This window comes from Urocitellus parryii, chromosome 2 (genome assembly GCF_045843805.1).
Source record: "Urocitellus parryii isolate mUroPar1 chromosome 2, mUroPar1.hap1, whole genome shotgun sequence".
In the NCBI taxonomy this organism is placed as follows: domain Eukaryota; kingdom Metazoa; phylum Chordata; class Mammalia; order Rodentia; family Sciuridae; genus Urocitellus; species Urocitellus parryii.
In genome coordinates, this window is record NC_135532.1 from 132,895,561 (window position 1) to 132,920,713 (window position 25,153).

General features: G+C 38.7%; 1 protein-coding gene and 1 non-coding gene across 2 annotated transcripts in view; both read right to left on the reverse strand.

Annotated features, from left to right (window-relative positions):
• Nceh1 (neutral cholesterol ester hydrolase 1) overlaps positions 1 to 25,153 on the reverse strand; it is a 64,891-nt gene that overhangs the window by 37,994 nt on the left and 1,744 nt on the right. The window lies entirely within an intron of this gene.
• LOC113187265 (U6 spliceosomal RNA) lies at positions 12,731 to 12,840 on the reverse strand. The gene has a single exon (XR_003301396.2). It is a non-coding gene; the product is annotated as a U6 spliceosomal RNA (small nuclear RNA).

The following is a 25,153-nucleotide window of genomic DNA, read 5'->3' on the forward strand; positions in this document are numbered from 1 at the left end:
AAGCCTTAGGAGACAAGCTGGTCTGCCAGCCTCAAAGCTTTAAGAAGGCAGAGTCTGCATGATTCTTCAACAATGGAGAAGATGCCTACCAGGAGAAACTTCTCATTTTAAAAGACTTAAGAAACTGAAACAATTCACAGTTCACAAACATTCAGTCTAGATCCAAAGTTACAACAATCTAACTTGTTTAATGTGTAACATATTGAGTCTAAATCAAAATATCTATACAACAGATGGGAAAACTATATTGTCCTCCTTAAGTGAATTTATAGGATGGCTAATTACAAGAAAGTGGGTCCATATTTATTTTTTACCCAGTCTTTCAGCAAACATTTGAATGTTCATTGCCTACTGACACCAAAACTCTTACTGAAACAGAGGGAAAACACAAGCACTCCATCCTTAACAAGTTGACAGTGGCATGACATGGTAGCCCATATCTGTAATCCCAGCAACTCCGGAGGCTGAGGCAGGAGGATTATATTTGGAGGCCAGTCTTGGTGACTTATCTCAAAAAATGAAAAGGTCTGGGGATGTGGTTCAATGGTAAAGTGCCCCTGGGTTCAATCCCCAGTACTAAGGTAAAGTGGGGGCACACAAGAGAAGATAAGGGGGAGGACCAAGGAGACAAAAAAGTAACTCATTTGTTTTTAATCTCTATTATCATTACATTATCATTGTCCTGTCCAGGAATTCTCAAAGGATGGTTTGCTGGTGAATACACTCTGGTTCAACTTTATTGAATTGGACTTTCTGGAGGTGGGGCTTACAAATGTTGCAGGTAATTCTTCTGCATGGCAGAGTTGAGAAACTGACCTAGTCAATTCAAAGTGTGAAAGAGTCATTACATGGTTTTTGTTCTTATTTTCTTTGCAAAGGTAATGAGTTCCTGCCTCAGCTTTGGGTTTACAGGCATGCACCACCATGCCTGGCCTGGGCGATGCTCTTAAAAGCAGGGCTTGAAATAAAAAGCCATGTAGCCAGTCTGACTGACCACTGCAGGCCTCCCTCAGGCCTGAATGTCCCCTCCCCTGAACTTCTTATCCTTCAAGATACCTCCTCTGTGAAGGCCCCCAACTGCCCCCTCCCACACAGAACTGATCTCTTCTTGCTCTACAAGATGTCTTGAGAGAATATCCTACACCTCTCCTACCTTCTTTGGGGGTTGGCAGTGGGGATAGAACCCAGGGGTACTTTACCACTTAGCTACATCCCCAGTCCTTTTAATTCTTTTTTAAATTTTGAGACAGGATCTCACTAAGTTGTCCAGGCTGGCCTTAAACTTTTGACCCTCCTGCCTTCCAAATTGCTGGAATTATAGGCCTACGCCATGACACCCAGCTTCCTCTCGCCATGACACCCTGCTTTCTCTCGTTGACTTTGTGTAATACTCCCTTGTGAATTCTGATATTACAAACCCAGTTGGAGTCATCTGGATTTGCAAGAGATGGTCACACAGTTTACAGATGAGTGAATGGGAGGCAGGAGATCTACCCTACATCTCAAGAGAATAGAGAAGCCTCTACTTCCTGGTCCCAGTACCTTTTGGCAGCCCTTTTACTGTAGGAAAAGCAGGCCCACAAAGCATTTTGGTCCAATTGGGGTGCCCAGCTTCTATAGGCCCCATCGTACACTTCACTTCTCTAACCTATCAGGTTCAGGAAATAAGGGACATGCGGGGTCCAGCTAGCTAAAATGAGAAGCAGGTACATTGAATGGAGTGCTGACTTTTTTTTTTTTTTTTTTTTTTTTGGTGGTACTGAGGATTGAATTGAGCACGTCACATATGCTAAGCAAATGTTCTACCACTGAGCTACATCCCTTTTTATTTTGAGACAGTGATTTGAGAGTTGCCCAGGCTGGCCTCAAACTTGGATTCTTCTGACTCAGCCTTGGAGTGTGGACTCCTGACAGCACTGGTGGTCAGATGGCAGAGGAACCCCAAATCCTATAGAGAATGCACCAAAGCCTCAAAATGACTTTATTGAGGACCTGTCAAGATCCATGTAGTGCCAAGTCCTTGCCCTCAAAAAACAAGCAGGGGGTGATGCTGTAAGATAGAAGCCAACTTTGATAAGGCGCTGGAGGGGAAAAAAAAAAAAAAAGTAGAATGACCTTACAAGCCCTTAGCCCTTACTTGCCAAGATACATGGCAAAATGAAGTGATATACCTGGACCTTAGAGGCTGAAGACCCTGAAGAGGATGAGGAGGTGGTGATGGAGAAGGAGGAGAAGGAAGAGGTGGAAGACGAGGTCGTGGAAGAATCAAATGATGAACATCCCCACTGATATGGGGATGAAACAGAAATAAGAGCAGTCATAGACTAAAGAAGAAGAAGAAAGGGGAAAAAATGCTAAAAATATATATTTAAATACTATGGACTTTAAAAAAACTTAGGGCTGGGGATATGGTCAGTGGTAGAACTCTTGCTTGGCATGTGTGAGGCCCTAGGTTGAATCCCCAGCACAGCAAAAATTAAAATAAGAAGATTTAGGTTTTCTGTTAAAAATATGAACCTTTTCTTACATTTCTATAATATAGTAAAGTGAGATGATCAAATTCTGGGTAACCCCTCAATTTCAAATTTGAGAACATGGCAAATGTATCCAAAGGTGTTGAAGACAAGAGATGATCTTCATTCTATCTTTCCGTGATTGTTTCTATGAGGACAGCAAATTGAGGATTTACACTTGAAATTTCTTAGTGAAGCAAAGGCAGAACCTAAGGAAATACCATCCTGCGTAACCCAGAGATCAGCTTGATGCTTCAGAAGAGAGTGAGGGAACAGGGAGGTCTGCGATGGAGATCACAGCCTCTAATCAACAAGGCCAAAACTTCAAGTTCATGTTCCAAAGAATGTTCTGAACACTTGAGTTTAGGCAAGCAATATGCTTTAGTGAACATGCTGTGTAAATTCTTCAATGCCCCTACCCATGTCTTACAATCTAATGCTTAGGTGGCTTATAGTAGTGACTACTTATAAAGAAGGAAAAAAAAAACAACACCTAAAATGTTTAAGTATTAAATCATTACACCTAGCATTTTAAAGGTATTCATGTTCTAGAAGATAAATAGAAAGAGGCAAATTTTCTAAAATATGTGTATCTGGTGTTATAGAGTTTGATCCTTAAGAAGTTTTTGTTTGTTTGTTTGCTTTATAGCTTTTAGAGTATGTGAAAATTATCAGAACTTTCCATTGAAAATATGTTTGGTTGTAATCCCAGCTACTTGAGAGGCTAAGGAAGGAGGATCACAAGTTCAAGGCTAGCCTAGGCAATTCAGAGAGATGCTGTCTCAAAATAAAAATATAAAAAGGGCTGGGGATGGGGCTGGGGATGTGGCTCAAGCGGTAGCGCGCTCGCCTGGCATGCGTGCGGCCCGGTTCGATCCTCAGCACCACATACAAAACAAAGATGTTGTGTCCGATGATGATTAAAAAATAAATATTAAAAAAAATTCTCTCTCTCTCTCTCCACCTCTCTCACTCTCTTTAAAAAAAAAAAAGGGCTGAGGATGTAGTTCAGTGGTATAGTACCCCTGGGATCAACCCTTAGTACTTCAAAAGAAAGAAATAAAGTAATGTATTAGGGGAAAATGTGTACTTGCAGACCCAATCCAAGGTGTGTTTCCATCACATATGCTGTCATTATTTTGCTGTGTAAATGTGACAGATTAAATATAAAATGGTACATAATCAAATTTTGCTGTCTAAGAAAAGCCTGGCATACAGCAGTTAAGGATATTCAGGACAAACACATCTAATGTAAAGACTCTTGGATTTTTTTGGTAGGGGCAGTTTCTTTTTTTTCAATTGGCAGGTTGCTCTTATCTATAAAAAATGTATTTTTTTAAGTTGTAGATGCACACAATACCTTGTTTTTATCATTTTTTTTAATGTGATGCTGAGGATCGAACCTCACGCATACCAGGCAAGCACTCACTGAGCTACAGCCCCATCCCTGAGTGTGGGTTTTGAATTCTGCTCGACCCGTGATCTAAAAGAAACACAAGCATAGAATCGTTACCACAGTGCTATTAACACTTACTAGAATCAAATATTTTTCTCCTTATATACCACATATTGAGAAATAAGATGACTAAGTATATTTCAAAAAGCTTTTCTGAAAGTTATCACTTTATCATTCTCTTATAACTTAAAATGAAGTAGAATCACTAAGTATACATGAACGAGGCAACAAACATTTGCATAAGCAACAGTTCTTTGAAGTTGGGTACCTATCCTTACAGGGAAATAATAACATATTCATTCGCTGCTTCACCTTAACACTTAGCAGAGTACCTGGCATACAGTATGTGTTCAACAAACACTTGTAGAATAAATAAATGTCCAAAATCACAGTTAGAAACATAGACTTAATACTTTAAAAAGAAATACATTGATGCTATCCGAAACTATTCACATGCATTACTGGGTCTTATAATCAAGTGATACTAAAACCCTAGCAAATACCCAAGAAGAAAATCAAATCTAGAAAATGTCACAAAACTGCAAGCAAGCAAACACAAAAAAGTACAAAATTACATTTATCCAGACACTGTAATAACACCCCCTCTCTTGCCAAATCTAGATAAAAGTTAAACAAGTAAATCAATTTCCTGGAAGAGCTAACGACAACTCAATCTTGCTCAGATGCCCAAGGGTTTTAGTTCGGAAATGAAGTCACTATGATAAGAAAGATAACTAAATGAATGCCACAGTCTACTTGCAATTCTGCAGAGATACAGCATAGCTGGAAATCACAGTTTAGCAGAGTACCATCAATATATATCTTTGGATTCATAAAAGGCCTTTCTTCACCTCATCCTCTCTAATCTGGGTCTTAAACCTCATTTCCTTATACATCTTTCCTTTGGCTTCAATTCTTACTAATTTTAAGTGGATGCAAAAGACATAGTATAATTTTTTAAAATTTTTTTCTTTTAATTTTTTTTTAGTTGTCAATAGAACTTTATTTTATTTATTTATATGTGGTGCTGAGAATCAAACCCAGGGCCTCACACATGCTAGACAAGTGCTCTACCCCTGAGCAGTATAATTTTAAAAGCAAAAAGAACCATAAAAATAGACTCATGGAAAACAGAAAATTGAGGCCAAGACATATGTGTGACAAGCCCCAAATCACCCAGTAATTGCCATATTGGAACTGGAACCCGGTAGGCAGATTCCTAGTTTTGGGTCTTTTGTTACATCTCTATTTAAAAAGTCTCCATCTAAGAAAGTTTCTGCAATCCTAATTTTTCTTTTCTTCCCTTTCATGGCAAAATTGATTAACTGTATACTTATTTTTGTTGTTTTAATTCTTCCCTCCTATTTTCTATTCCATCCATCTCCCAGAACAAAGGCATCCCTGTCCAACAGTATCATTGACAGTATCAATGACAGTATCATTCCAAATCTTCATTTCCTGTAATATTTTTAGAGAGCTTTTATATCTTAGTTGGATCTCTGAACTCTCTTTGATATCTGTTATGGTTTGGAAGTCCCCTCCAAGAGTCATGTTGGAAACTGCCATTGTAGAGGTTCCTCAAAAGCCTAGGAATGGAACCACCATAGGACCCAGCTCCTCAGTATTTATCCTAAAGAATGAAAGTCATCACAGTAATATGTGCATACTGATGTTTATAGTGTTACAATTCACAATAGCCAAACCATTATGGAACCAGCCTACGTGTCCATCAACAAATAAATGGATAAAGAAAATGTGATATGTATACATGATGAAATTTTATTCAGTCATGAAGAAAAATAAAATTGGAATTTGCAGAAAAAATGGATGGAATTTGAGAACATTATGTTAAGTGAAATAAGACAAACTCAGAAGGTCAAGGGTCATATGTTTTTTTTCTCATATGTGGAAGCTAGAGAGGAAAAGGAAAAGAAAGGGAGCAGTCATCTCATGAAGACTGAAGGGAGACCAATAGAGTAAAGAGCCCAGAGCTAGGGAGTGGGGAGAGAAAGGAGAAATACTGAAGAATGATATTAGTCAACTTATATTGTTGTATTGTGTGCATGCACAAATATGTGACAACAGATCCCATCATTATGTGCAAGTATAATATACCAATTAAAAATGTGGAATACAAGAGAAAATTGCCATTGTAACAGCATTAAGAGGCAGGATCTGTAAGAGGTAATGAGGTCATGTGGGCAATGCCCTCAGGAACGGATTTTGGCTGTTGTCTCAGGAGTGAGCTCCTGATAAAAGAATTTCATCCATTTTTCCTGTCTTGCCACATGATTACACAGCAAGAAGGCCCTTGCCAGATGCCAGTGTCATGCTCTTGGGCTTCCCAGTCTCCAGAACTGGGTGGAATGATTTTTTTTTAATGAATTACCTCATCTGTGGTACTCTAATGATGGAAAACGGACTGAGATCATATCTATGGTTTTCTAGGCTTTTGCTGTTTTTTTTCTTTAATATAGTTAGAATATTAAAATGTTTGTGGTATGAAGGAAACATACAGAGAGGTCTTTCCCAAACTGAAGTTTCTAGAACTGTAGATTCTGGCTGAGAACAAAGGGTGAAAGGCTCTGTGATCCTGAGGGCAACTCATCTTTGGGAAAAACTGCACATCATTCTTTTCAGATTCACAATGTATATATATCACTTTTTTCCTCCAGTACTGGGTTGAACCCAGGGGCACTCTACCACTGAGTTACGTATCCAGCCATTTTCTTTCTTTCTTTCTTTTTTTCTTTTCTTTCTTTCTTTCTTTCTTTCTTTCTTTCTTTCTTTCTTTCTTTCTTTCTTTCTTTCTTTATTTATTTTATCTTAAGACAGGGTATCACTATAATTTCCAAGATTGACTGCAATCCCCTGCCTCAGCCTTCCAAATTGCTGGAATTACAGGTATGTGCCATCCCACCATTTTAAAGACATTACCATTTTAAAGACACTGACAAGTCTCAGTAGTAAAAGAGATATTTATTTAACTGTGCTTAATCTTTAATCTTTTCACACCTACTAATTACCCTTAAAACTGGCTTGGACAGGGAGCAGTGATACATGCCTATAATCTCAGCAGTTTGGGAGGCTGAGGTGGGAGGATCACAAGTTCAAAGTCAGTCTCAACAACTTAGTGAGACCCTGTCTCAAAATAAAAAATAAAAATAAAAAAAGGAAGGGTTGGCACAGACAGCAGCCCATGCCCTGCTCTGAATTACTCTATATAGAAAACAGTTTTTAGGATGTGCTTAAACCTCAGTTACTCCATTCTGTAAAGCAATAGTTTATTTGCCATTATACTCCATTTTGAGTGTACAGGTGGAAAGTAGAATGACTGCATACCCTGTTTGTATAAGTAAACACCACCATCTGCCCGGCACCACCATAAGGCACACACTGATAAACAGCGTCTATGGGCCAACCAATCAAAGTGGATCAAGGAGTGCCTGGACATGTGAACATCCCAAATCCTACCAGACATGGGAGCTTATCAGCCTCACCAGATGAGGATCCCTCACTCAAGACCCATAAAAGGAGGAGCCCCTAAGACTGAACACAGTAGCACACTGACTCTGTCACCAGGTCACTTATCAGAAAACTTGCCCAGGAAAATTGCCACAGCAATGAACCTTGATTTTATGTCCCCAGAGGGCTTGAGCAAAGTGCAGCTTCTCCTGCCTGTGATGACCACACATGGCCTACCCCAGCTGACACCCTGAGTTGACATTCCAACTGAAATTCCCATCCATCTGGACCCTCTGCTTTGACAACTCTGTGGAACTGGTGCCTTTAAATCCTTATCTGACCACCCACAGTGACTCTGACTCTGCATTCATTTCTCCCTGTGTCTGTGCCATTGGCACATCATCCTATAACCCTGAAGCAGCTTTAACCTTTCTTAGCATATTTCATATATATTTATATTTGTGTAAAGTGTGATTATGTGACTTGAGAGTTACAGATATTAGAAATTAAATTGGAATAAAAGAACCTATGATTGCCTGGCTTATGACTACCAGGTGACCCCAAGTATTTATTCAGTAAACTGTCATTGATGAAACTGGCGTAGCCTATGAATTTGTTATTATTCAACAAATTCTGACATTGGTTTGGGAAGGCCTCGCCTTGTCCAGTCTCCTTGTCTTACAAATGACAAAGAAGCCTGAGTCCCACCCTCTGGGCTCCTGAGGGTTCCAAACCAGCTCTGAGCCCCAGGTGAGACTTCTTCTCTGAGGGATCCACTTCCTTCTGGTCTTCAGCACAACTACCCAGTCCCCTTTCCTAGGAAGACAGTGTTGAAAGAGTGGGGACAGGAGAAGAGTGGAAGTTTGCTTTGACTTCAGCTGGATCATATAGGATAAAGGTGTGTGCGCTTACACAACTTCTATGCAATAGTAGGCATTAGGACACAGGCACATAAAACTATCCTATGGATCTTTCTCAGAGGCTCCAAGGAATTACAGGAACAAGCATGGAGCAAAGTATCCTGGTGGAGATCTGTAGGTGAGGTTCTGCAGCTGGGGGACCCGGACGTGGGAAAGGGCAAATGAACCTGGCTCCCCTGGAATTTGGTAGTACCTGCTAAAATGCCCGCCCTTCCACTCTACCCTTCCTTTTCATTTTCTCCTAACTTCATAACCTACTTCCCTCCTTTTCCTCCTTTTCTCTATTGTCTCTCTTACACCAAGTTTCCCCCATGGATTCTAATGACAGAAATCAAGTTCTCTTCATTTTGTCCTGAAGTAAGCAGAGCTAGGAAGTAAGAGAAGGAGTCTGAAAACAGTGGAAAGCATACTTTGCATAAAGAGAGATGGGCCAGTATTGGCACGCACTGCTTGCTGTCTGGGTATTTCCAGAACAACTGTGAAGTGCATGGCCACGGGTGGTGATAGTTGAAGGGTGGATGCCCATCCTCCTTTCCACATCCCCTGTATTCCAAACAAGCAGGCCCCTCACAGTTCCCCAACATGCTCCTCCCCCACAGACTTGCTTTTGTTGGTGCTTTATATTTTTCTTTCTCCTCTAACATCCAGGTCATCAGTCTCTTGTCTCCTTGAAATTGTTATTCTGACTCATTCATCAAAGTACGGCTTCAACCTTAATCTTTCCACTGTCAGTTTTCACCCTTCAGGGTTCACAGCCCTTGTTAACTGTACTGCTCGTTTGAAAATTATCCGGGTACTCACTGATCCTGAGATCTCCAGGCTTATGCTCCTGTATTTTGACATGCTTGCTGTGTAGTCATGTCTCGTTTCTCCCAACAGATTCTGAATCCCTTAAGCATAGGAACTATTTGGAGCACTTGTACAAAATGAAAGTTACTCAATAAATATACATGTAATATATAAATATGTTACATGAGACATTAAATTAGTACTTACTGTTGAATATGCTATGAGATCATAAATTCATGCCTTCAGAGGCCAGGGCAACTAATGAAAATGACTAAAACAGATGTGAACATTAGGGAGTGGGGAGGCTTGTGGCAAACTGGAGAACCAATATCTACAGAAGCAGCTACACTCAGCTCCAGGCAACTGTAGGAAGGGAAAATTCTGGCCCAGGGCTGCCAGATAAGGACTTCTTCTGAGAGAAGCAGGAAGTCCAGATCGTTGTGTGAAATATCTGGACCTTTAAGTGTTGACAACAAATTTTTAAAAATGTTTAGCATATAGTGTGGACCAAAAATAACATGAACAGGTTAGTCTTCAACTGTTAACCCGGTTACTGAAAAGTCTGACCACATTTTCCCAGACAAATATGAATAATTTATTAATTGTTGTTTGGTCTATTTTCAAACCTGGACAATAGTAAGCAAAATAAAAACAAAAGTGTTGAACATTTTTTTTGGTCTTGTTTATTTTACATCTTAAGTTATGTTAATTATGGATGAAAATGGACAAAGAGATGATGGAGAATCTAAGGAGTATTTATTGGGTCTTCTCAAAGACTTGCAAAAAGATTTATAGCCTTGTATCTAGGGGGTCGACTGAGAATCTCTTGAGGAAAGCAAAAACAAAAAGATTATATGTGCACCTCTGTAACATTCTTTACAGTGGCAAGTAACTAAAGTGTCTAAATTCTTCTATCTTTTTGTACTGGGGATTGAACCCAAGGGTGCTTTGCCACTGAGCTACATTACCAACCCTAGTTTTTTTGTTTTTTTTTTTTTTTTGGGGGGGTGGTGGGGACACTATCTTGCTAAATTGCTTAGGACCTCACTAAGTTGCTGAGTTGGCCCCAAACTTGTGATCCGCCTGCCTCTACTTCATGAGTTGCATGGGATTAAGGGCCTGCACCACTGCACACAGCAGTTTAACTTTTTGCTAATAGGGGAACAGTTTTGAAAATGGTATAAGTTCTTTGATACACTCTCTGCAAAGAGAATGGGGAATGCTATGCAGTAATGATGTGCTAAGTCCTTCTGGTAAAATAAGTAGTGCCTGAAATTGTATGTATAGTATGGAAGCATCTAGCAAAAGCAAGACAACATATACACAAGGAGACTAAACAGAAATACAGTAAAAACAGGATGGTTGTGTTAAGATGGGATCCTAGATGATTTTTTTTTTGATTTTCCAAAATGTCATTGGCATGATTATTAACCTCTTAGAATAAGGGGGAAAAAATCAGTTTTATTATACTAAAGGAATTATGCTCCTGTGGGGAAAATTCTAAAGCAGCTGTGACATCCAAGGATTATAGAAGTTAAGCAGTCTGACACCCACCCACTGTCCAAACACACCCTACACCTTAATACTGCTATAACCTGCTTCCCTGAACCTGCTAGACTGTATAATTTGTCTGTCTTGCCCATTAAATACACACTTTCCTCAAAGAGGCAAAGGGTTTAACTATAGGGTTCCATCTGTTACTAGAATTTTTCTTGCTTCCTCTCATGAACAAACTCCAATTAATCCTGCAGTGTCCACTTCAAGGGTCCCTCCTCTGTATCGCCCTGTCCAATACACTGCTTGGATGGTCACTCCTGCCTTTCTGCTCTCCAGTACTTGGTTCAAACTTTTGGAATGTGCTGCATTATCATTAGCAGTTTCCAGGTCTCTTGCCTCCTCCTTGTTGCCTTAAATCTAGTATACTACCTAGTACACAATTAATGTTCCCTAGAATCATTGAATGAACGAGTATCCAGCATTGCTATTATGTTTCTTTTCCTTTTTTTATTTAATTGATATTAATTTTTTAAATACATGACAGCAAAATGCATTGCAATTCTTATTACACTTATATACCATAATTTTTCATATCTCTGTTTGTTTATAAAGTAGGTTGACACTATTATGTTTCTTTTCACTGTTGCTTCTAAGTTCATGCCTTATGAAGCAGCAGGCAATTTACCCTATACTGTTTTCCTACTTGGGCTCTTCGTGGAAAGAAAATAGGAGTCTGGGGCAAAACCAAGCAATTTTGCTAATTGATTTTACTGATGGGTCCTTATTTGAGAAAGGAGATGTAGAGAAACAACTTCCTTTGAGATGTCATCACCAGTACCCTCTCTACTGTGAAAGCTATAACCCAATCAGTCCACCTTAGTTTTAATGGACCAACTAGGTGGTAATGTAGGCAGGTAGGTGTGGCTGGAGGAGGTGGGTCACTTGGGGTGTGCTCTAGAAGAGTGCATCTTCCCTGTGTCCTCTTCCCCTCCCTCTCTCTGCTTTCTGGGCACCATAAGTGGGGCAGCTTCCCTGCACTAAGCCCTCCTACCATGATGTGCGGCTTCATCTTGGGACCAGAGCAGTGGAGTCAACCCACCATGGACTGAAAGTCTGAAACCATGAGCAAAAGTAAATTTTCTTCCTCTAAGTTGTTTCTGTCAAGTATTTTGGTACAGAAAGGAAAAGCTGACCAACACAGTAGGGAAACCCATAGGCATACATACCCCTTCCCTTCCAGAGCTACCAGCCAGGCAGTGGGAACAAATTATGTAGAAGTAATTAAACAAGACGATTACCAATGCCAAGATGAAAAAAAACAGACAAGAAAGAACAGAGTGGAATGAGAAACACAAACATAGTAAGGGAAACTAGACTTGGTAGTTAACCCAAGAGATCATGTTCTCTAAACTACAGACCCACCCTCTGGTGAATAGGCAAGAAGCTTTTGTTTCAAATGAGGCACCATTGCTGCCAACAACTTAGTGTTTCTTTCCAACTTTAAACAAAGGAAGGCTTTTTAAAGCAATACACTAGAGATGCAACCAGAAGGACTGACTTAAAGTTTTTGTTGAAGACAAAAAGCTACTGAAGCAAATAACATTAGAAAACCACATTTTCAATCAAATTATATTAGTCACCAAAATTTAAATGCTACTCTATAGGTTTATAACACAGACTCCCCCCTACCCCCACCCAGTGCTGGGGATATACCCAGGAAACACTCTACCACAGAGCCACACCTTTGGCCCTGTAATAGAGAATATTTTTCATAAGTAGTTTAAGCTTATTTCACCAAGTGGTACTTATTCTTGAAAATTCATGCAATGATTGTATGCTCTCATAATCCTATTACTAACTTATTGAAAGAGACCACAATGAAGGATATAATTTTTAAAAAATGTAGAATGCTTACCAGCTAAGTATCACGTACTTATAATCCTAGCCACTTGGGAGACTGAGGCAGGAGGTTCAAGGTCTGCCTTGGCAACTTAATAAAACCATGCTTCAAAATACAAAATGAAAAATAAAAGGGGCTGGGGCTATTGCTCAGTGGTAGAGCACCCCTGGGTTCAATCCCCTGTAATGCAAAAAAAAAAAAAAAAAAAAAAAAAAGGCATGTCATCCATGCACAGGAGTCATGCTTGTCTTCTCTGTATTGTTACAATTTTAGTATGTGAGCAGCTGGAACAAGTTATACAAGATCTTAACAACACAAGACAGGCTAGTCCCACCCATGGTTCAGTTATGTAAAAAAAAAAAAAAAAAATTCTGTCAGAAAATTAGTGGAAGTAACTTCTTGTATGTGGCATGCTCTCCCACTTCAGACTTTGGCCCCTCCTGTTCTCTCTCCCTGGATGCCCTGCCTGTCTGATTGATCAGTGATGGTTCTCATCCCTTCAGACTCAGATCAGCCAGAACCTCCTCAGCCTGAGTTCCTCAGACATATGGGAGCTTTCTCTATCTGGCTCCCACAGCTCTCACAACACACCACAGCTGGAAGCACTTGTCAGTGTTGTCCGGATTGTCTACTTCTAGAATTTTCATAGTGCAAAAACCTCAAGGCCTCTGCAGTGTCTGGCACATTTTGAGTGATTGATAAATGTCTGCTAAAAATATACTTGCACTTTAGAAAAGGAAAAAGGCATCACTTCCTTCCCTAGCAGAAAGAGGAAGAGCTGTAACAGAGTATGACTTCATACATTTAAAAGATCTGAAAGTAACACTGTATCTCCACGTACACATAAAACCACAGGAACCAATCTTTATTGCAGCCACTTTAAGAATCACAAGTGTATAGAGTTTAAAATGCTACCAATGATTGCTCTGTACTCTCTGAAGCCTGAAAATGGAAAAAAGAAAAAAGAGAAAGAGGTGGTTGGAGGTGGTATAAAGATGTAACCTTGGGCTGGGTGGTGGCAGAATCCTGTAATCCCAGCAGCTTTGGAGGCTGAGGCAGGAGGATCACAAGTTCAAAGCTAGCCTCAGCAACTTAGCAATTTATCGAGACCCTGTCTCTGAATAAAATAAAATTTTAAAAAAGGATGGGGGGAATGTGGCCCAGGGTTAAGCACCTCTGGGTTCAATACTTGGTACCAAAAAAGATATAACCATAGACTACTCCCAAATGAAAGTCAAACTTTTTTAAAATTTTGTTCAGTGTTGAGCATAGAACCCATGTCTAGTGCATGCTAGACAAATGTTCCACCACTGAGCAATACCCCAACTCAAAACAACTCAAAACTCCAACGTTCCCCCCACCCCCACCCCACCCCCAGTTCTAGGGATTGAACCCAGGGCCTTATCTGTGCTAAACAAGCAGTGAGCTACATCCTCAGCCTTTTAAAATTTGAGACAGGGTCTCACTAAGTCGGCCAGGCTGGTTGTGAACTTGTGATCCTCCTGCCTCTAGCCTCCCAGGTAGCTGGAATTACAGGGGTATGCTACCACACTGGCTTAAAACTCCAATTGTTTTAAAAGCAGTTAAAAAGTCTATGATTTGGGGGTGGGGGAGGAAGCTATTACAGAGACAGGAAACTGATGTTAATTTTTTAGAATAATTAAAAATCACTACCAAATGGTGTCCTTCTACAGACATAACCAAAAACAAGACATAGCTTCACTTAATTGAATAATTCAGAATTACACAATACTAATTGGCTATGCAAAGAACAGTTATTAAGCTTTTAACCTGTGGTCCATAGCAGCACCTGTGGCTACTAAGACCCAAATCTGGCATATGGAATATTCTGTAAAAATCTGCCCCTCTGACCTTCATCAAATTATAGAATGTTTATTTAAATGTTTCAATCATAACTATAGAACTAATAGAATTCAATGCAAAATGGGGTAAGTTAACATTCATCTGAGCCAGATGTGGTGGCACACATCTGTAATCCCAGTGACAATGTGGGAGGCTGAGGCAGAAGGATTGCAAGTTCAAGGCCAGCCTCAGCAACTTAGTAAAACCCTAACCAACTAGCAAAACCCTGTCTCCATATAAAAATAAAAAGGGCTAGGGAATGTAGCTCAGTGAAAATGTAGCTCAAAGAAATGATAAACGTTTGAGATGATGAATAACCCAAATAACCTGACTGTTCATACAATATATAGATAGTATTGAAACATGACACCCTACCTTATAAATATGTGCAATTATTATCTGTCAATCAAAAATAATTTTAAAAGAATCCAATTGTAAAATATGTGTCCACAAAGATAACCAACCAACATCAATTTAATTACCTGAGGAAAGGGAATTTCCATACTTTATGTGCTTTGCTATCTAGTATGTAATATCAGTAACCCCCATCCCAGGTTTTAACCAGGACATATAAAATACATTTTGACTATTTCTAGTCAGAAACAACAGCTTAATATCAACATTGCTTCAGCTTGGGTAGTAGACATCTTGAACTCATCTGAGCAAATGGGGTGTAGGTTGAGACACTGAATATGAAAGCCACAAATGCCTGGGAGAATGTGTTGGGGCTGGCAGTTTCCTTACAGTTCAAAAACTTGCTCAACTAGTCCCATAACTAGTAGGTGCTAAAGATTGGATTTAAACCTAGTAGACATAGCCAATAGCAGACCATGTTAAGATCTACACCTGTATAGAAAGCCATAAACCTGAGAGCAGTAGGAAAGTGGAAACAGTATAACAAAAACCACACGCTACTATTGTAGGATACTATGGACAACTGCCAAACTCAGATCTGGACTAAATTAATTCTCATGCTCCAGATGCTGGTCCAGGTATTTTATACATTAACTGATGTTTGATGAGGATGGCAGGGATAATGACAATGATGGGGACAACAGAGCTTTATACACATAATCTCATGAAATCTTCACTATGACTTTTTAGGTTAAGTATTATGTATGCATTTACTAGATCAGGAAACAAACTAATAGTTAAATACTCTATTCAACGTCATACTAATATGGCTAGTATGGCTCAACGTCAGGATTTAAACAGTTTTTGATACCAATGTCCATGCTTTAAATCACTATGAAAATGGTCTTCAAAATTTGGTAATATTCATGTCTCATGATGTGCATAGGACAGACTTATGAAACTTTATTTACTGGTGAAACATCATATTCTACCATGGGTATAAATAAATGTTCTAATAAATGTTCTTTAAACATCTAAGGGAGAAATCCCAACTTGGAATTGGTGGAAAGAAGATCTTAAAAGTCATAAATTTGTATTGTGAATTTAACAGACATTAAAATAAAAATTCAAGTTTTAATGCTATGCATTTCCCAAGACAAACAAAATAAAATGATGTTGGTAGGAAAAAAATTGGTAATATGTTATCAGTTTCATGAAATATTTTATGAAACAAGAGAACTATAGTCAATTAAACTTGGGGACTAAGTTTATACATGTTTAGTTTTTTATTTGTTTTGTTCTGTAAATTGAACCCAAGAGTCCTTTACTACTGAGCTACATCCCCAGCCCCAGCCCTGTTTATTTTGAGATGGCATCTCCCTAAGTTTCTGCAGCTGGCTTCAAAATTGAGATCTTTCCGTCTCAGCCTTCTGAGTTGCTGGGATTACAGGTATGCACCTCTGCAAGTTTCAAAACATAGCCAGGCATAGCGATTAATGCCTGTAATCCCAGCAACTTGGGAGGCTGAGACAGGAAGATCGTAAATTCAAGGCCAGCCTAGGCAACTTAGGAAGACTCTGTTTGAAAATAAAACAGAAAAAAGACTGGGAATGTAGTTTGGGGGTAAAGTGCTCCTGGGTTTAATCACAAGTACCTAAAAAAAAAAAAAGATTCAAAACTCACATTAAATAGTAAGAATCTTAGAATGCTTTATCATTAAGAAAGAAAACCTCATTTACTGTTTAACTCAGCATTGCCAAATTTTATTTAACCAAGGAACCCTTTGTAATGTGTAATATACATCATTAAGACAAATAAGAAGGAGGCCATTAGCCTGAGGTTGTCCCTGTAACCAGAGCTCCCAGGCAAATCAAAATCCACAAGTCAATATAAACAGTAAAATGAAACTTAAATTTAACCAATCAGAAACCACCAACTAAACTAAAGAACTTTTCACAGGATCATACCCAAATAAGGCAAATGTCTAGCTGTAGCCAAATAAGTTTTCTATTTTGCTTCCATGTTCGGCCTCCAAAACCTCCTGGCTCACAAGCAGAGTGGAGCTTTCTGAACCTCTTCTGGTTCTGAGTGCTGCCTGATTTATCAATTGTCCTTTGCTTATGTACACTCCATTAAATTTATTTTGTCTAAAGTTTTTCTCTTAATAATATTAATATCCTCCGGCACTAAAATCTGTAAATATAAAAGAAGCTCCTTCCTGTATGATGCATTCTTAGTGTGGACTACACAAGAAGTACAGAAGAGGGTGGAATAGAGAAGTGAGGTGGGGACAAGGAAGGCTGGACAGGCATGGCTAGGGAGCCCAGCGGACCTCATCCATGCCCAGCCTCACTAAGCAGCCATGTGTCTGTGAATAAGTTTCTTAACTTTCTTGGGCCTCTATTTCCTTTCTTATAAAATAAAGAACATTACTAATTTTACAGTGTCAATTATCATTCAGTGTTTATGATTCAGTAAATAGATCCATTATTATACAGAAACCTTTGGACAAAGACCCTAATTTAGAATAGATATACATATAAGAAATAGTGAACTAAATATCTTGCACTTTAAAAAAGTGGACTTGCCATTCATGGTGGCCCACACCTGTTATTCCAGTGACTTGAGAGGCTAAGGCAGAAGGATTAAGTTTGAGGCCGGCCTCAGCAACTTAGTGAGACCCTCAGCAATTTAACAAGACCCTGAAAGAAAGAAAGAAAAAAGGAATAAGGATGTAGCTCAGTGATAAAACATCCCTGGATTCAATCCCCAGTACCAAAAACAAGAGGGAGGGAGGTGGGGGGGGGAGAGGGAGAGAGAAAGAGAGAGAGAGAGAGAGAGAGAGAGAGAGAGAGAGAGAGAGAGAGAGTTCAAATTCTTCAAAGAAAAAGTAGTTTAAATCTAATATTTATGGGATAGGAAGCTTAGAAGAGAACCTCTCAATTTCTCATGGAGTAATCATCAGTTATCTATTCTGGCAGAAAAGATATAGAATGATACCAAATAAATGTGGAAATTTGCCAATCATCATTTAAGGAGATGATATTTAGCCAGAAACAAGTAGATAATTCCTTACAAAGACAAGCATAAATCTGTAAAATGTCATGAGGAAGTTAAAAACTCAGAAATCAGCTAGGCTTGCAAAAAAGAAAAGAAGTTTCAAAGAATAACAAAAACCACTTTGGGCTCTATTCAGAGTCAGAAGCACGTAGAGGCCCTATGTCTGTCTGTTGGGGCAGATGGAGTAATACAAAGACTGAAAGAAAGCAGAACCATGAAATGTCTATGTTGGTTCTAGTTTTTCTATCTTGATCGTCAAACAAACAAAATTAAAAACAGTAAAAGGGAAATTATATCTACCAAGGTGAGAAAGCTGATGATTTGGTGGGGACCCTGCACATTAAGAAATGTCTACATTAAGTAAAGAAATGGGAAAGGGCCATAAAAGAAAAAGGAGACACTAGCTGAGTGGATAGAGAGAAATGAAGGCTGATTGGGACTGCTGGAGGGTGGGGAAGTTTCCAAAAAGAGAAGATATTTGAGTTGATGTTGAAAGATATAGGGATGTTGACTAAAGTGTGAGTGTGGGAGGGCATGCAAGTCGGAGGGACAAGAGGAAAGGTGTCCCACGCCAGTCTGTTCAGTCTTCAGGGACACAGAGTGGTGCCAGCTACGTCACTTAGTACTTTTATTCTGTAATATTCTATAGGGGACAAAAAACTGGGGGAGTGGTGGAGTGGAGACTGGAGGATTGAGTCAGATGGGAGCACCTAGGATAGGGCTCATTCTGCAACTCAGCTTTATCAGGCCAAAAGTTTACAAATCATCCAGATTTACCTGGGAATAATTCTGGTTTAAGACTATTGTCCTGGCATGATTATTATTAGTAGTTCCTGTCACTCTCACAAATGTCCTAGTTTGGACAATAAATAAACTTTACATATAACTTTGGGACTATCTATCTGTGCTTAGTAGCAAAGATAATAAGTATAGAGAGGTGAGCTGTCCAAACAGGAACATTGCAAATATATTAATTTGACCCACAAGATATTGATGTTTAAATGTGTTATAGAGGCAACAAATTAAAAACATTTTCTGTAACTATTACGATTTATCAAGTTGGATAAAGCTTGTGATCCCAGTGAGTTAAGAGGCTGAGGCAGAAAGATCTCAAGGTTGAGGCCAGCCTAAGCAGCTTAGCAAGACCCTCAGCAACTTAGTGAGACCCTGTCTCAAAATTAAAAATAAAAATGGTGGGGATATAGCTCTATAATACAGCATCCCTGGAATCATTCCCCAGTACCAAAAATAAAACAAAACACTTTTATCTGAGAACCATTTGTATAATTCCCCTTGCTTTCAGTATCCCTTGGTATACCAAAGAAATTTAATCCTTTAACCATGCAAACTCAAAAAATGTCAGAATATAACCTTTCACTGTCCTGGTGAAAAGTTATAGTGACCATTCCCACTGCATGGCCCAGCAGTGAGAATACCATGAGACTAGGAGCCCAGGAACTTCAATTCCAGTCCCTGCTTCACAGTATAACTAATCATGTAATCTTGAGGATGTCATTTACCTTTTCTGTGTTTCAAGTTTTCTCAGCAGACAAATGAAAATAACAGTGCCAACCAGTAGTTTATTATAAGAAATTAACCCCATTAAATCCCAAGTTTTCAACTTTACAAATATTTCAATGAAATTGACATAAGTATATAAATTAGGTTGGAAATCATAATCTAGAGCTTATTTATATTATATTAATTTATTATTATTATGTTGTTATATAATTATATTACATATCATTTATTACATACGATACCCTATATTTAAGTTTTTGTAGGTGTTCCACAACTGGGATAATGTGGCAAAATGGGTTAAATGAAGTGATATAAGTAAAATTCTCCATAAACCCAAGAGTGCTATATAAATGTAAGGTGAAATAAAAGATTTTGTTCTTTAAGGCCTCAGAAATTTAATTCCAGCAACTCAAGAGGCTGCGACAGAGGATTGCAAATCTGAGGCAAACTTGGGCAACTTAGTAAGACCCTGTCGTTAACAAACAAAAAAAGGACTATGGGTGTAGCTCAGTGCTGGAGCTCTTGCCTAGCATGTGCTAGGCTGTGGATTTAATCCCCAGTGCAGGGACAGTGAGGTGGGGATGGACACAGTAAGAATGATGGATTTCGGTATTCGGAGTTCTATCTGTAGAAATGCTTAAAAAAAAAAAAGCAACTATAAATTAGGCATTGTCTTTCAAACCTGGTAGCTAAGTCAATCTGACCTAAATGTTTTCTAAGTGCTGTCTGCACAGAAAACTTAGATCTCTCACCTTTTAGAACTAATACTGATTAAATATAGCCCCTGAAGCTAGTCTTCAAGCCTTTCTTCTGCCATGTGTTTAAAGACAATCCTGGGACAGTGGGGATTGGGGTGTGGGGGCGTGGGGATCTCATGACTAGTACAGTAGAGAAAAGGAACCAAGGGGAAGGAGGTGGGAGAGGAAAGGGGAAATACTAGGGAATGATATTGACCAAATTATATTATTATACCATGTGCTTGTATGAATATGTACCAATGAATTCTACCATTATGTATAATTGCAATGCACCAATCAAAAATATTGAGTAAAAAGAATGTGAGGCAGTTGCTTCAAAGCAACTTAAACCGCACATAAAGTCTGTAATTCCTAAATAATTATTCACATGTAGTCACTAATTTTAAAAATAAATGAAAACAATTCTTTGAAATTATCTAAAAGTTAGTGTGGTTAGTGAAATCTCCAGTGTACATGAAGAAATACACACCATTGTAGGTCTGGAAGGCAATAGGCAAAACTTATTATTTACTAAGGTTTGAAAATTAAATTTGCCTGACATTAGTAGAAATTCCAGTTCAAAACTGTTATGAAAAATGTTAGCATATTACAGTTCCATAGGGTTTCCAGCTGAGCTGTGATCATTTAAATCACACCCACACAGCCCCAAATCACATCACCTCCAGGCAATTCAGGTGAGGTCATATTAAAGCTCAACAAGTTTGGAGGCATTACACAGAATGAAATACTTTACTGGACTAGTCTAAAAGCATTATCATCCATAAGAAACAGGTGAATATCAGAAGAAATGCCAGTTTCAACAACCTTTCTTTTACATTATGTCATTGAAAAGGTTCATAGTATAAGAACTAATAACTCCTCAGGTGCAGTGGTGCACCCTTGTAATTCCAGTTACTGTGGGAGCTGGGACAGGAGGCCAGCCTCAGCACCTTAGCAAGACCCTGTAAGTCAGTGATAAAGTGCATGCTTAACATTCAAGTGGTCCTGGATTCAATTCCCAGCACCATAAAATAAATAAATAGATAGATAGATAGACTTAAAAAAAATAGAAAAACAGGTAGTTACGAGATAGATGATCAAGGTTCCTGATCTGAATTCCCTTGAAATATCATTATTACTGTGGGTCACCCTCTTTCTTACCTTCTGAACTATACAAGGCCTCTCTCTCCTACAAGCTTTTGTAATTGTACCTCTTATATGATGTCTATCAGCTCCGAGCTTTTTTTTTTTTTTCTTTTTATGTGATGCTGATGGTGGAACCCAGGGCCTTCCAAAGGCTAGATAAGTGCTCTACTTGGGGCTATATCCCCAGACTTTTTTACTTTTTATTTTTAGATAGAGTCTCACTAAGTTGCCCAGGCTGGCTTCAAACTTGCCATCCTCCTGTCTCAGCCTCCCAAGTCACTGAGATTACAGGTGTGCACAATCATGCCCAGCTAACACTGTAGGTTTTCAATCTGTGCTAAGTCTAAGTGACTTTGCATGAGACTATAATAGCTATATCAAAATAGCTTTTTTAAAAAAAATCTGATTTTCTTCATAAAACAATTCTAAGAAATATACATCATGGGCTGGGGATGTGGCTCAAGCGGTAGCGTGCCCGTGTGGCATGCGTGCGGCCCGGGTTCGATCCTCAGCACCACATACCAACAAAGATGTTGTGTCCGCCGAGAACTAAAAAATAAATATTAAAATTCTCTCTCTCTCTCTCTCTCTCTCTCTCTCTCTCCCCTCACTCTCTCTTTAAAAAAAAAAAAAAGAAATATACATCACATTGATATGCATATACACACAATTCCACTCTAGAAAAAAGAAACATACCCCTAGACCAAAAAAAAAGGTTTAAAAATTTTTTATTATATCTTCATTGTGAAAAAAATACATAAATGTACTTTTTGATATGTAAATAGTGTATGTGCAATATTATAGCCTTTCCTGATTAATATACAAATCTTCTCAAGTCATTAAACATTATTTTACAACATAAGTTTTTCAATTGCATAGTGTTCCCAAATATGAATACACCATATTCACCATAATTTAATCTTGGTTTTTTGTTGGGGGGGCAGTGTTGGGAATCAAACACAGGGCTTCACACAAGCTAGGCAAGTGCTCTACTACCTCTGAGGTCCGTGCCATATCCCCTCCTTCATTGTTTTAAATTTTTTATTCCTTTAAATGATGCTGAAAAATACATGTATTAAATGCTTCTCCACATTTCTTATAAATGGCAGGGCTCTAAAAAGGACTAGTTAAACAAAGTTTTTAATCTTGTAAAAGTTTCCAAGTTTACAACTACAGATTGCTTATGCCAGGCAAACCTCCATCATGAGCTTCAACCCCAGCCCAATTTTGCCAATATCCATCATGATTTACAACCAATTCTATCCAGAGGAATAAAATTCAGTCAAAGAACCAACATACTTCTGGTGAGTATTGCCAAACTGTCCTCAACAAAAGTAGTCCTGATGTACATTTTCTCCAGCAGTTTACACATCTCAGTCCCTTCATCTGCATTTCTTCACTTGCATAGCATTTTGAAATCAGCATTCATAACTTCCCTACCCTCTCTCCTTTCTCTCTTCTAGTTTCCTGTTGCCCCATATTATCTAAACTGCTCCACTGCCCTTCCCAGACCTGTTTTCACTTGTGTTTTTCCACTGCTCAGGCGTTATAATGGCTCTTTTATAACACTGAAATTAGCCTAGTTAGTATTTTATCCCCGTAGACTCTTAGTATCAACCAACTAATCTGATAAACTAATCCATGCTAATGTAAAAGGGGTCATTCCCAGCTACACACATGCAATGTAACTTGAACAGATTAAAGAAAATGTATTATCTATCACAGAAATACATTTATTTTATAAAGCAGTGTCTTTCAAGGTTTTCTGCAATTTAAATCACCTGGAGGAAGTTCTAAAAACACTTGTTAAAAATCCTTATCTTCCAGAGATACCAAATAAATTTGGCATAGGCTATGACCTGGGCATCAGGATTTTTTAATGGTTTCTAGGGTATTCCAATGTAGCATCTGTATTTGAGATGAATTAAGAGATAAATCCTAAGTAACTATTTATTTATTTATGGTACTGGGGATTGAACCCAGGAGCTCTTGACCACTGAACTACATCTCCAGCTCTTTTAAGTTTTTATTATCCCTAAGTAACTTCTTAGGAAATATTGGAGGACTTCAAGGAACAACAGTGCAATGAACATATCTCAATAATGTGGCTCACTGTACAAAATAAAAGTGATAAGAAGTGGTAGTAAAGGGTAAAGCACTTGAAAAAGAATAAAGCAATACTCTTGACTCTTGATGCCAGCTAGGCAGGTGCTGCTGTGTCAGGAAGTAGGCCAAACTTAATCTTCTAAATGGCTTCCATTACTTTTACAATGGAGCCAACCAATGAAAACTAAATTTATTTGAATAACATGGTTTATGCCATGCAATTCAGTGGTAGCTCTCTAGGTTTCAAGGATATAAATGACTTCCAATTTACATTTATTTTATTGCTTCAACAAAATTAGGTAACCTGATAGATTTTCCCCACAATTCATAGTGGATCCTTGGAGACAACTCTTGGAATTACACATACCAGGCATTTAAGTACAGTACTGGGGTGGGAAACAATGGCTGACACTGGGGAGGCTGAGACAGGACAATCAAAAGTTCAAGTCTAGCCTCTTCAACTTAGCAAGATCTTGTCTCAAAATTAAAAAATAAATAAATAAAAAGGGCTGGGGATACAACTCAGGGGTAGAGCTGGGTTCCATCCCAGTACCACAAAATAAACAAATGCTACACGCATAGCCCAGGAATGTATGAGTGTATGCATTTGTTTACACTCATACATTGCCTAGGATACACAGGCTCCGGGTTGATTCATATTTTACAGGGAAAACTCAGGAAAATGGCTTTACTGAGAAAGATATGCTTTCATCTGTTCTGAATGATCTTATTTATACTTCACAATGCAGAAGAAAAATGACAGGAGTCACTTTTCAGCCAATCTACTCCAATCCAGGGTCACAGTGTAAGGTGAAGATTCTTGTCACCTCATCTATTGATAGGCCCTGGCATTACAATCTTTCCATTTCCAAACACTAGCTGAGGGCACACTGGGGAGAACCCTATACAGCCTCACTCTTGATGGTTTGGTCACCTAGGTAGGGAAGATAGTTCTTTCTACAAACCCTGTTTTCCCCACATTACTTATAATAAGGGAGATTTTCTCAGTGACCTGAAAATTAAGAATATTGTCTGCAGACAACAGGTTTCTTTTTTCATATTTTCCTTATTTATATATTTATTTTTGGTACCAGGGATGAACCCAGGGAAGCTTAACCACGGAGCCACATCCCCAGCCTTTTCTTATATTTTGGAACAGGGTCTTGCTGAGTTGCTTAGGGCCTCACTAAGGTGCTGAGGCCAGCATTAAACTTGCAATCCTCCTGAGTCCAAAGGCATGGGCCACCATGTATTTTCAGCATGTGTTTTCCTTATTTCTATTGTAGATGTCCATTTAACCTACGCAGGTAAACACCACTGTTCTCCAGAATCTTTGAAGGGTGTTACTTTCAAATTATATAATCTCATAAGGGAAGAGAGGGATAGCTGGGCTTCCTACATGAAGACTGATTTTTTGGTTTTGATTGATATCAGTGCTAGAGAATGGAATGGTCATTGTTTTGTCATGTCAAATTTTAATAAGCAGTTGGAAAAGAAGGAAGTCTGTAGCTTCATAGACTTTTCCTAATGGACAAAAGAAGACTTGGAGGTGAAGAATGTGGCTGGACTGGGGAAAAGCAAATCTGTACTAGAAGTGTACTACAATGCCCTAGGAAGGGGACTTTTTAATAGCACAAAGCCACACAGCCTATGTAATTCTACACATAGTGGCTAGAAAAAGGAAATGTAAACCCTCTAGGAAAATCACATTTTTAAAAAATCTCTTTGTCTAGTTGTCATTTCTGAAAAAAAAAAAAAAGAACTTTACAAAAATAACCTGAGATTAATGTTCAAGGTTGGAGGAGGGAGATCATTTGATTTTGAAG